This window comes from Lutzomyia longipalpis, chromosome 1 (genome assembly GCF_024334085.1).
Source record: "Lutzomyia longipalpis isolate SR_M1_2022 chromosome 1, ASM2433408v1".
NCBI classification, from domain to species: Eukaryota; Metazoa; Arthropoda; class Insecta; order Diptera; family Psychodidae; genus Lutzomyia; species Lutzomyia longipalpis.
The window spans coordinates 43,478,819-43,492,039 of NC_074707.1; the positions used below are offsets into that span (position 1 = coordinate 43,478,819).

General features: G+C 35.9%; 1 protein-coding gene across 2 annotated transcripts in view; it reads right to left on the reverse strand.

Annotated features, from left to right (window-relative positions):
- LOC129787495 (uncharacterized) overlaps positions 1-13,221 on the reverse strand; it is an 80,733-nt gene that overhangs the window by 50,741 nt on the left and 16,771 nt on the right. Inside the window, exon 2 of one of the 2 annotated variants that reach the window (XM_055823120.1) lies at positions 9,122-9,166. The exons of the other annotated variant lie outside the window; for it this stretch is intronic. The gene's annotated coding sequence lies outside the window, so the exon portion shown is untranslated. The remainder of the gene's footprint in view (positions 1-9,121; positions 9,167-13,221) is intronic. 2 annotated transcript variants of the gene reach the window in all.

A 13,221-nucleotide genomic window follows, 5' to 3' on the forward strand; every position in this document is an offset into this window, starting at 1 on the left:
TAGGTATACCTACAATAACAATATGTAGTTACAAACAAGGGGTATGTTAATTGTGTGGCTGAATTTGAAAATTTTCGGGTAGTTTGTAGTATAATAGTTACAAGTCCCCCCCATGAAGTGATGTGTTTTGGCCAACATGGTGCACAACACCACTTCATCTTTGTATAGTGATGAAGAAATTATGGCAATTTGTGGGTAAATTTTACTTTTGACACTCGAAATGTGATGCAATCACTTCATGTCAAGCATTTTGAGGTATATAGTACTGCTACAGAGTACTGTGTGTTGTCGGTGCATTAATCTTTGCCAAGAGGAGATTTCACAGAGTACAAGAAATGAAATTGATCATTTTGGATGGAGCGCAACCTTGTGATTTTGCAATAAATCCCCAATAAGAGATGGTGGTACTCACAAGGTACTTCTTTGCGTGTTCAAAAGCTTAGAAAATTGCCACTTGGTTGTGCACTATTTTAGCGTAACACGAGGTGTTCCAAATTGGTCAGCCATTGGCAATATTTTCTCCCCAAGAGAGCCACTGTTTCTAAAAAGCAATAAAGAGACATAAAAAGGAAAACCACATAAAACACGGAAGAAATCAGCAATTTCCCACTCTATCTTAAATTGCAAATACGGTATGACTTCGACCATCAATGGATTTAAGACGTCACAGCCATTGCCATTGGCTCTTACAGTTTATATTGTTAATTAAGAAATTATTTAGAGAATTTTATAAATTATTTTCTTGATTACTTTCGTCCCTAAACTCTGTAAATTGTTTTTTAAAATCTTTTTCTTTTCAAATTATAAAAAAGAAATATTTTTTTAAAGAAAAACTTAGATGGCAAAAATAAAAATCTCAAAAACAGCACACAAATTGACCTTCCCCATTAAGTATCTATGATTGCATCGACAAGCCAATTGCATTTTCCGCACCTTCCAAAAGCTCAGCGGATTGGCAATTTCATAATACATTTTACACTCCGGAATTCAAGGGGTTGATGACTTCAACAACATCCCAAAGTGGTGTATTCTCATCACGTCCAACGATCAGGGTAAAGATGATATAGTTTTACACATTGACTGAATTGAATCGTCACGGAGGGAATAGAGCATAGCACACTGCAAAAGTTCAGCCAGAGCGTATATGAGATTGCAATTTAAGGAATTTACTTCCCGCCATGTTGCCCTCCTGGCCTTCACCCAAAAAGGCATACAGATGATGAAACTCCAGCAGAAAAAACATGAAAAATACAATGTTGTATATAATGCTTCTGTTCTCCAGTATAGTTTCTTCCTCCCTTACATCTTTGCCATTCTTTTAGCAGCACCCAAATGGTGAGTATCTGCACTGTGGCTTTTATATCACGAATACTTCACAACGAAAGGCCATGGAAATAATCTCTCACAAGCAATTCAATTTCAAATCCTCTACGGAACACCACATATTTACTCGTTTGAGAGGAAAATTTTTCAATCACACTTTTTCGCAATTTTGTGCTCTATTGCATCAACATTTTGCGATTTATGAGACTTTTCGCTATGTACAATTAATTACCCTTTCCATCTAGCAGATGAAAGAATCCGGATGAAAAAAAAGGGGTTTTTTTCTGAAAAACACTTAACTACATAACCGCAGGAGTTTTGCGATAAATATGTTTTGGTTGAAAAGGTTGCATACAAAGTAAACAAGTGGTGCTTTAGGTGCTTTTTACAGTATGTTGTGTAGTGCAAGGATTGTGGATCAAACGACTCAAACAACTTTCAGTTAATGAAATTCCTGGGATGAATACTGAGAAAGCGAAAAATGAAAGCAGGAGCAATAAACTTTATAACACGGATCGATGGATTCGTACTATGTTAGTTAGAATGGAATAATTCTTATGCACCAATGCCCTAAATTTTCATAATAATTCCCTAATAATTCTTATTCCTTCTTCTCAAATTATTCACCTCAAAAGAATTTTCTTAAAAACATTTTCTTCTACTTTGTAAACTTCTCACACTCGTATAGAGTAAATGTTAAGGACAAAATTCGTAATTTGTAAAACACTGTATTTCATTCAAAAACTTTTGCCATTCAATATTACTCTATTATAGCTTTTATGAATTTATCTCAATAATTTAAATATTCCCCCTCAAAAAAAAACCAGACAATACCAAATTCTCATCTTCTCAGAACTTCCGTGTGGGAGTAAATTAGGTGAAGAATATCGAATAAAAGTAGCGTATAGAAATGGATTTTTTCCTACGAGCGTAATCACCTGTCTTGCTGAATGATTACCTTTGTGTTGTGCGATGATGTCAATTTTGTGTCAAGAGACACGCACAAAAAAAAGAGATGTCCGGAAAAATATGCTAAATTTGGCGTGTCTCCCACAAAGTTTCATCCCACTGATTTTGTATACATACATATAGTACATAATTCCCCATGCAGACGGGCTGGGTCACAACACGAGAGCTTCCCAAAGAGATGGGATTAACAACATCGCATCATTTTAGCATTAAACATTCTTTTCAGCGAAATTAATCTCAACATGTGAATATTTGAAAATCATTAAAAGTTCAGCCGCATCATGTACAAACATAGTGGGTTGATTGGTGTGGTATGAGTCTGTGTATGCTGTATGGATATTGTTTTGAGATTTTAATTAAAATGCTGAAACTTTAAAGACACAACAGAGTTGTTTTGCTCGTATCCAGCCTCATACAAAACAACCCAGCCATGTTCTAGGTTTTAGTGCTAAATAGCGTGATTATTATAGTGCTTTAGACAACTTTTGTTAAATTCAATATATGTATATAGTAATCTGTTACATTATGTTGGTTTAATATAATTTATAATTTGCAAAGAGAACTCCATTAAAATTAACTTCAAAATTCAATTAATTTTCCGTGCAATACACGCATCCTGGAAACTCCGGATGAATCTGACGAAATAATCCCACAACATAATATTAATTAAATCCCATTAGAGGAATTATGTAATGCAATGTCTTGAAGTTATGAAAAGCTTGATAAATTTCCCGTATTATGATTATTAATTATTTTGTCTTTAAACTGTGATTAACTCTCTCTGTGGTAAGATGATTGGTTTGCAAAAATTACGATTAATTTATTTTTAATTCCTCTCTGGTATTTATGGTTAATTTGCGTTTATTTTTTCAATTTAATTTTATTCAATGAATCAATGATTGATAAAATTTCATTCACATTGCAAATTAATGAATAAAACTAATTATAAAAATTTTAATCAAACTCAATATTGGTCAATTAAAGCTTTTTTTTTATCGTTTTGAACTCTCAATTGGAGTTTTGTGAACTTTTTCGATCAATTCTCAGAGAGTGGGGGAGGGAGGCTTTTAAATTCTATGCGAAATCCGCTTCAATCTCTCGGCAACACTTTGCCCCGAAACGTGTAGTACTAAAATCACCTCTGACCCCATTCGCCGATGGAAGAAATTTAATACCTTGTGCGCGTTTGAGAGTGTAAAAGAGAAAATATAGGTGGGAGAGACACTCATGGTGTAGCGTGAGGTGAAGCCCCAAAAAGGCCAAAATGTTCTTACTTATGGGAGAGTGAGATTTTCAATAAAGTGCCCTCAAGTGTCATCATAATTTACGTTCATAATTTTCTTCTCAGTTCTCTTGAAAATTCACGCTGTGCACGCGGCAATTTCATTAAAACGTTGTGGGTGGGAAAAGTGCCTTTTTATTCCCCAAAAAAAAAAGAAAGCATATCAATGCCAGGGCAATTTGCACGTTGTAGGTCAATTTAATCAATTTAGCTATATATGCGTGCGGGGGAGGCTCAGAAGAACCCTCCTCAGCGTGTACTTACAACCGTCTGACCGCCTAATCCCACTGATTACCCAGCCAAGGTTTATTGCTGTGGCTTCTTCGTTCGTGGATTTACCAACAGAACAGCGTCTGTGCTGATTTTCAGTGTGAGAGGGCATACAACATGGGAGGACTAACCGTTGGCACGACATGGTTGAAGCTTTCGCAAATGCATCCATCACCCGATATCGTTTCCTGTGGTTTTTTTTCTTGTCTTTTTTTTCCTTTTGGATATCTACCATACACCACCACCGGGGATGTATCATTTGCAAGAAGAAAATATTCCTCTTTTTACAAGAACTCCTCCTTTTACCATGCCACTCACGCATCTTCTCCCCGGCAACAATGATAATGTTGTTGTCTCGTGGTCTGGAGCCAACATACTCCCCGGCAATGGAGTGGACTTTTGTGTGGTTCGCTGCATTATTCAAATGAGTGACAGATGATGATCACGATGATGAATGCATTCAATTGTGCATTTATCGCTATATTTGTGCTGCACGATATTTTCCACGCCTTCCATGCTATTTACATTGAATTAACAATGGATTGGAGTTCCCTTATCTCCCTTTTAGCCTTCGTCGCTCAAGCTTTCGCGCAGAGAGATGAACAACATTCACTCTCATGTCATCTTTTTGGGCTGCTCCTTCATTTTCTTGAGACATGTGTACCGCGCATTTCTTTCTCATATTATTTAAAATCTTTTTTCTTCTTTTTTTTGGTACTTCTCTTGCGCCACACGCAATGTTCCGTATCCCCAAGTTGTTCAACGGAAAAGCAATAGCAAAAATGTATAATTGGTAATTTTCAGCACAATGAAGTTTGAGATTAACGTACATTTTTACGCCACTTGATTGCAATAAATTAATTTTTCGTTAAAATATGGTAAAAGTAATGTGAGTACTTTACCAGCAGGGAACAATTTGTTTGAATTAAATAAAATTAATTAAACGTTTTTTACATGCTCTACTTGTGCTGAAAATAAAATTGAAATTGAATTTTTTTCTCATTTTGAATAATTGGGTTCCTTTTTAGCATAATCTTCTATGCTCTTTTATAATTGATCTTGTAATAAATCAAGTAGAAAATTGTAGAATAAGAAGTTAATCAGAGAATGTGCCAAAGTCATAAAATATTCCTAACAATTAGGGTGTTGGTTGAGAACATAAAAATAACTTAAGAACTGGAGGAGAAAAAGAAAACTGTTGAATGTTATTTGATGGAATATTTTTTCGACGAATTGGGCGCAGAAGAAGACAATGGGAATTAATTCTTATTCTTATCCCCTACGCGCGATGAGAGGCAGAGAATGTGTTGAAATAAAACAGTGAATTACCTTTAATATCATGACCCAAAGCACGTGTTCAAATAACATGTTTTCTTGTGTGAATTTATGCATGAAGGGTGGGTTTTGGTATGGAATCACCAATTTCTCGAGGTGTGTCGGGCAAAAAAAAAGAAGGCAGAAGAGAAAAATGAAATTCAATAGAAATTCTTTGGTGAAATTCAGTCCGCTCGAGAGCGGGTATACTTTGGGACAATTGTTGTCCATAACAATTCATTTTTGTTACTTTGTGTCACAATTCCTCCTTTCCAGCACACAGCATAGAATGTATGGTGCACTTGTGAGTTGCAGAAAGAAAGATCGCATTTGGAGAGAGGGAATAATTTGAATTTTTTTTCTCTGCCCGCCCTATAGCCCATTTGTTGATCTAAACTTCGCAACAATATATACAAAAAGCATCCAAGAAAGCGCAAAGCTCGGTAAAAGCGACAACTTCTATGCGGGAAAAAAAACAGCCAACACACACGAAGCAGAAAATGGGAACGTGAATCGGAGGAAAATACAATATTCTTGATGTGTTTGCCACTTAATATGGACGAGGTGTATCTGATACGTTTCTCTATTTTTGGTTTAATAGTATTGTTTAGTTATTTTTTTACGGTCGCACTGTCCATTGCATATGAAGTGACCGAATAAATTCGTGTCACACTCCTGCATGCGATTCCATTCCCGAGCTCTTGCTGGGCTCTCTATATTACTAGCTCTATGCTGGCTCTATGTTGGCTCTATATGCTCTCAATTCCAACCTGTTTATTTGATGGATACAATGGGACGTAATTGCTGGCTCTTGTTTTTTTCCCGAACAAAAAACAATCCACAAGAAGTACACACAATTATTGCAGTGCAGCATTGAAGTCAAGTGGCTCCGGGAAAATTGTGTCCACTTGTTCTTCAAATATATATGTAATGTGGAACAGGAGAGAGAGAAGAGAGCATATGGAAAAATCGTGCAACAAATGACAATAATGTGGAAGAATTGAAGTATAACATATTAACAATGAAAACAGGGTAAACCAGGAATGTTACCAAATAAAACAAGAATTATATTTTTAGAAATTTTCCTTTAAATATATTTTAAAAGCTTTTCAAATGATTTTCCAGCAGCTGTTTGTCAATTAAATTTCGCACCAGTGAATCTTCATGAATACTATAAGATTGTGTCTCAATGATACTCAAGGAATGATGCATAAGATGCATAAATAAGACGTCTTTTGATCTCTCTAAAGAACATTGTTATGTGCAACAATTAAATAGTGTTGAGTTGAGTATAAGCAAAGGGTATTCTTTTAGGTTTCTAGAGAGGTGAAATGCAGGAGTATATTCCAGGAAGTGGCATAAATTATCCTTCAAGGCACTTTCTTGAATGACTTTATTCGTTAAAGGATCTTTTGAAGTTTAGATTTTATCTAAATATTATTTAGGTACCTACCTGATTTTTTTTGAATATTTGTAGAGAAAAATCTTCAGGAAAATTACTCTTCAAAAATAAGTGAATCTTTCCTTTTTATATGTATTAAAAACTGTTTAAGAAAAATCCTAGAAGTTTCGAATGTCTGCAGTCTGACTTGAGGCATCCCCCCTCCCATTAAACAATATTTAGCACCAGAGTGGAATTACCAAATTGACTAAAAGTCATTAAAATTAATTTGAATAAGTTTCCAAACATGTAGAGGCAAAAAAGCAATTTAAACCATTAAGAATTCTGCTGGGAGAAAAATAAATCTCTAGCTTAAAAAAGAGATTCACAACTAAAAGAAACTATAAAAAATGAATATACCACCCTGTAGACAAAACAACAAAATCATTTTCTTCCCTGTTAAGTCTCTCCGCCTCTTATTCCTGTGACGACACGACCTCCTTTTATCACTTTCTTTAATATCCCATACCGTCTGCGAGCAATATTTTCCATTTTCACACATTTTCCCCTCACTAAAAGATGATCAGAAAACGGTACATATAGCTCATCGTGAGCTGGAAGTTGTGAACGCATCCTCGAAAATAGCCTAATTGAAAGTTAATTTGTGACTGAAACTTCTGGGATTCACCAGTCACGATCCATCAGCATATTGTTCTATTCTTTCGCACGCGCACCCGGAACGTTTAAAATAAATCCAGTCTATTTTCAATCCAGCGTGATCTCAAAATAGAACCATCGTTGGATGAGTTCAGTAGTAAATCCCAGGCGTTGGAGTAATTTTGTAGAATGAAATAAAGGTCACGGTAATTCCGAGTATGGAGGGAAAATTGATCCAAGTTTGCCGCCCCCGGAGTGATCGTTTGGTGATCGTGGTTGCGATCACCACGGCAATTTTCGTATAAATGTACAAAACACCTTGAACTCGACATTCGTGATGGTCAAACATCTACACCACACAGCTAAAGTAGTCGCAAGAAAACACGTTTAAAAAAAAAGAGGTCTGCTTTAAGATAAAAATTTGTGTGTGCGCTGAATTGCGTCTTATTCCAACGTAGAGAGCCCCCTTGTAGTAGATGCCCCAGCAAGACAGACATCTTGGGAGACAAAATCGATGAGTATCGTGGAGAGTACCTTAGCGAAGGGAGAGAAGAACCAAATGAATGCAATGTGACGTTCGAGTGAGCAGAAAACCACAAGACCATGATGGAATCGGATGTCAACAATGGTATTATTTGTTCAGACCACTTCTTTTACAAGTTTATTGAACTGATGCGACAGTGGAAGAAGAACCACTCGCAAGTTCATGGCTGAGAAAACGCGTTCTCCAACAAATTATACATATGTACACACTAATCTTGTATCCAATGCTCCAAGAGTTCCCTATATATCGACATTTTTCTCTCAAGTAGAGTATGAAAATTATCCTGTTGTGTATGTTATTTTTTCTTAAAGAAAGTTTTGATTCTTATGTGTACCATCTGTACCATGACAAAAAAAAAAAAGAATTGTTAAAAATCCTTCAACTAAAAATCATTAACTAGGAATGTCCTTTCCTTACGAGGAATCTTCTGAAGCCCTATTCACATCAATTGAATCTTCTCAACCCTTAAGTATCAAAGTGGATTAAATAATTTAATTAAATTATAAATAGATTCTCCTCCATGTTATGCTAATCAATTTAATAAAAATAAAAATAAATACCTTGTCGTCCGTTTGACTGAATTACAATATCAGTCACATGTCAATTTACATAAAACCAAAGAGATCATTAACAAGAGAGGAAAAAAAAACTCATCCGCAGAAAAATGATATTCTGAGAAGAAGGAAAATTTCCCACTCCCAGAGAGACGTGGATAAACACACGTGAAATTTTCCGTGGTGCTCAATGAGGGTCTCTCTCCGCATATGAACGTAATATGAGGCTTAACAAGCTAAATTGTAAACAACTTTGTGTTCTCGTCGTGGCGTTTTTTTTTGCTCCTTTCCACAAAGATCTTCAACCATATCGCATAAATCTGTATTTTTCCCTCACAGCTCTCTTGGGTGTTAATCTCCCATTATTCCTAAACCACATGTATATACTTTCGATTGCAGAAAAAACAATCGATATGCAAATCTCATAAACATTCACTTAACGTCGCCTTGGAACACAATATGCATCCAGAAGGTGCAAACAGTTCACAACATCTTGAGGTGTGAGGGGAGGAGTAAATTTTTGTTACGTGTAAAAAGAAACTTCAGCAAGAAGACGACGATAGAGTCGTTACTGGATTGTTAATTTTAATTTCTTTCTAGCAGAGAATAAAGAAAAAAATGCATTTAAACGTGAAACGTGATAGGTGACGGAGATAACGACGATAACAATGGTCGTCTAAGGCTCAACAAATAAATTTTATATCATCAGAGACAGGGCTGAACTAACTTGAGAAAATTATTAAGAATAATTTTAAAAAAAATTTTGGTTTTCTAATCTTATTATTCTACTTATTTGCACAAGATTATAAAGAAAATTTAGAACATACCAATTCAGCTACTATTAAATAAGAATCCCAAGAAGAATAAAATACCTGTAAAGAAAAAGAAAAGATTATTAGTTAAAGAATATTTTGTAACCTTAAATTGATATAAGATTAAAGCTTTCTTAAAAAGCTTTCTGAAGAATAATTAGAGAAATTATTAAGCAAGATTCTGCTTCTCATGAAATTATGTATGATTCTATTAAATTAGAAGCAAAGTGACAAAACAACTAGCCGTGACTGTGTTATACTCAGCTTTGCAATGCAAATGTACAAATTGTCAATTTGTCATTGAAATTCTACTTGAATATTCAGATGTGCTTTAAGCTTTCAATTTACACATAGAAAATTCTCATTCCTTTTTGCCACAAAGCGTTGTTCTAAAAAATTAACCAGGCAACAAATTGACGGCTGAAAGCACATCAAAAGAATGCACAATTTTCAAATAAATTTTTTATATTTCATAAAATTCTAGCTTCTATCTGCGAAAGCTCCCCTGAAAAAAAAACACTTTGCGCAATATTCTGTGCATTTAGAACCTGAAAATCCACGAGGATTCCGGATGAATTGAATTGTGGAGTAAAATAGTGGATGAATGGGTCATAGAATAAATCCAATTATATCGTGCATCTAACAATGAAAGTTTATGATTGAAATTCAATTCATTCCTGCGGAGTGATTGTGCATTTTCTATATATGCCCGCGTGATGACTTTTTGCGGTTTTATCTTCAATCTCTCATTAGCGACGAGTTGCACTTCGAATGAGAGATGTGTTATGAAGCATTTTCAAAAGAATTGCTCTGTTAAATTCATGGGAAGAGATCTTCTATTCAAGTCAAATGCTGTTTGGTCTCTTTGGCACCCTTTTTCTTATCTCAAAGCCGCGCGTTCATTGTTCTTCTTCTCTGCACGGGATGCCACGAGAGTTGGGCGCACACACATTGGAGCTGTAAATGAAGACATTTCTCCAATGTATCTCATTACAATCACAAATAAGTTTTATTAGTGTCACTCTTCGTCTCCTCTTTGGCATTCTTCACTCATGTGGCGTATGCTCTGGTTCTTTTTTGTCTTCCAGCCCCCCACATCAAATGCGCGACAATCCGATGTGAGACAATTTTCAATCACCTAACACTAAAAGTCAGTGACATGTGTGTGGGAGATGCGAGGAAAGCTCTTGAAGGGTGCGTCGAAGCAGAAAAACCATGACATTGCTGCTTACGAAGAAAAGGCACAATTTAAAAGTTTATGAAGAGGAATAAATCGAATTGTAAACTTGAATCGTTTTTCTTCAGTTCAACCTATTTTACCACTTAGATCAGGAAATTTATTGGTATGTCGGTCCTTAAAAAAGAAGGATCAAATTCAAGTATGTACTAAGAAATCATAAATTAATTTTACTAAAAGTTTAGTTAACATTTTCAAGATTTCAAAGAAATAAGAAAATCAATTCATGTTTTAAAAAAAAATGAAAATATTCCAGATTTCTTTCATAAACCTGCAAGATAATTTCTACATCTTTGATAAAAGTTTAATAAAAGCCCATAAAGCTTAAAGATAATTATATATAACACAAAACCCTAAACTCTGAAAATCGTAGATAAGGAATAAACGTCCAAAAAAAACTTTAATCTAACCCAGTTAAAACCACTCTTTCTAAACAATCGGAAGTGATCACTTCCATAAGCCATCACAAGAGAAAGAATCACCACAGGTAAAAATGCAAAAAGAAGATGGATTATGGGATAAGAATTCCAATTAAATGAATCAAGATTCATATCACAAACTCACTGATTTGTGTAAAAAGCTCTCTGATACATTGTATCGCTTCCTCTGCATCACGGGTTAGCAGCGAGATGCAATCGCCAGAGACCCGCAAAGATGATCAGCCAATGTGATTGTGCACGATCAAGAGCAATCGTGAGAAATGAAAGTAGTAATTGATTCGCAGTTTCGTTGCAAAAGACTCTTTTTTTGCGTGAACAATCACCCCAAACACATAGAGAGTGATTGAATCGAGACAATTTGAATATAATAATAATGCTTGCGCCTTAAAAGTAATAAGTTATTGCGAAGTGTTAATGGATTTTATGAGGGGGCTCTCTCCTGGGGAAGTAGGTTACGCATTGCCGTTGGGCATGTCTTTATCATTCAACAAAGTATAATGTGTAGTGTGTCCCCTCATATATTGACGAGATGATTGTCACATGGGAGAAAGCCCTTGTCTTCCCGCCCTTTTTTCCACCGTCTCTGCACGCGGTCACTTTCGCGCCCAAAATGCGCGCGTATTGATCAAAGTGTAGGTCGGTATTGCCTTTGAGGAAGAGAAAGAGGTGATTGGTGGAGAAAAAAAAAGAAGTATAATGAGAAACACTTGTTCGCTGCTGCGGTGTTTTTCTCTACGTGTGTACCTTCTTTTTGCACCGTCGCGAGGGAAAAACGGTGAAAGTGACTTTAGTGGGTCAGTAAGAGAATGGTGAGGCTTTTATTATTTTATCCATGGCATTTTATCCATTTCCATTTCACGATCACTGTGCATGGTGCATCGTAAATGAAGGTGTTAAGTCGATGCTTCGTTGGGCATTTTGAGGAAGCATCATTTGCTTAGGTTGAATGAGAGATCTTCAGAGGGAGATAAATCCGTACAATGGGCAAAGTGTGTTAGATCCCAAGGGCTCATGGTGCTAGGGCTTCCGCGGTCACGTCGTGATTTATACATGCGCGCATTTCATATTAATGCAAAAAAGGGTTTGCGCAGCTTTATCTGACAAAAGTCATCAGAAGCTCACTTTGAGCTTAACCCCGAATCACATTTCGCAATCTCGGAGATTCCTCATTGATAGCGCGTCCCCGCTCCATGGACGCTCTTCCTGTGTATAGCATAAAATTTATAACTGCCCAGTGCCACGAGCTGAATTTTCACAAGACTGACTCACGGGGCTTGGCCCAAAGTTCTCTTTTCTTGCTCAATCGAAAGACGTTTTTTTTTTCGTTGTTGTTTAAAAGCGCTGCATTCAGGTTTTTCCGCGCGTCGTTTTATTTGCTCTCCGCCGTCTCCAAAAGCGTATAAACTAATCCAATGTGAGAGTTTACACAAACACTTGAGCATTTTCGACTCATAATGGTATTTTTCTTCAGCAATTTTGCCACAAAAGTAGGTCAAACACTGCGACAACAGCGATGCAGTGAATAGCCATAAGGTCAAAAAACCTTTAGAATACATTATATACCTATACACTACCTATGTATTATATACGACGACTGCATACTTTGGCATCTCTCCTCCAGCATCAACATAGAAGGGAAAAATGTGGTGCTTGTTTATTTTGCAAGAGCTTTTTTTTGTTAAAAAAAAAAGGAAAATACATATTTTTCCCTCATTTATTTTCAAAACGAGATTCCATAAACATGCTCGCACGATGGCAACCAGGAAAAGATTTCCGTATGAAAAATACACATAATTTAATATAGCCTGGCAGGAGGAAAGAAAAAACAATCCGGGAGTTTATTGAAGGGGAGCTGAATGAAAAAGTGGATTCTGTTATGTTTGCACATATATAAATTTTTTTATTGTATGTGAAGGGTCGAGTGTGATGGAGCTTTTCACGTGGAGGGTAAGAAATTGAGAAAAAATGAGCTTTGACGAAAAATGAAGATGTCTTTGCAATTTCTTTTTTATTCGATTGAGACGCAATTTTTTACCCTCTTTCAATCTCTAAAAGAGGGCTATATTTTTGAATGATTTAAAATTGACACTAGATGTCTCTTCAATAGAAGTTGGCCCTCTAGCGGAGAAAAAATATCTAAGATTTTTTTTTTTTGAAAAAATCAACGTTAAATTCTAGCTAAAAGAATATGAATTTGTGAACACTTTGTTGATGATATATGAAACTTTCTCACGTCTAATGAACCTAGCTCAATCGTAAATCGCAAAATAATTTCGCGATGAATTGAGGTCTATTGCATGTCAATGAAATACCTCTCGGCGGTGATTAAGGCTCACAATTTGCAGTCAATAAAATGAAAACCAGACGATGCGAACTACAATACGGCGTATTTTGAGAAACTTGTCGAATTGTGACACGTTTAACGTGAAATAATCCAC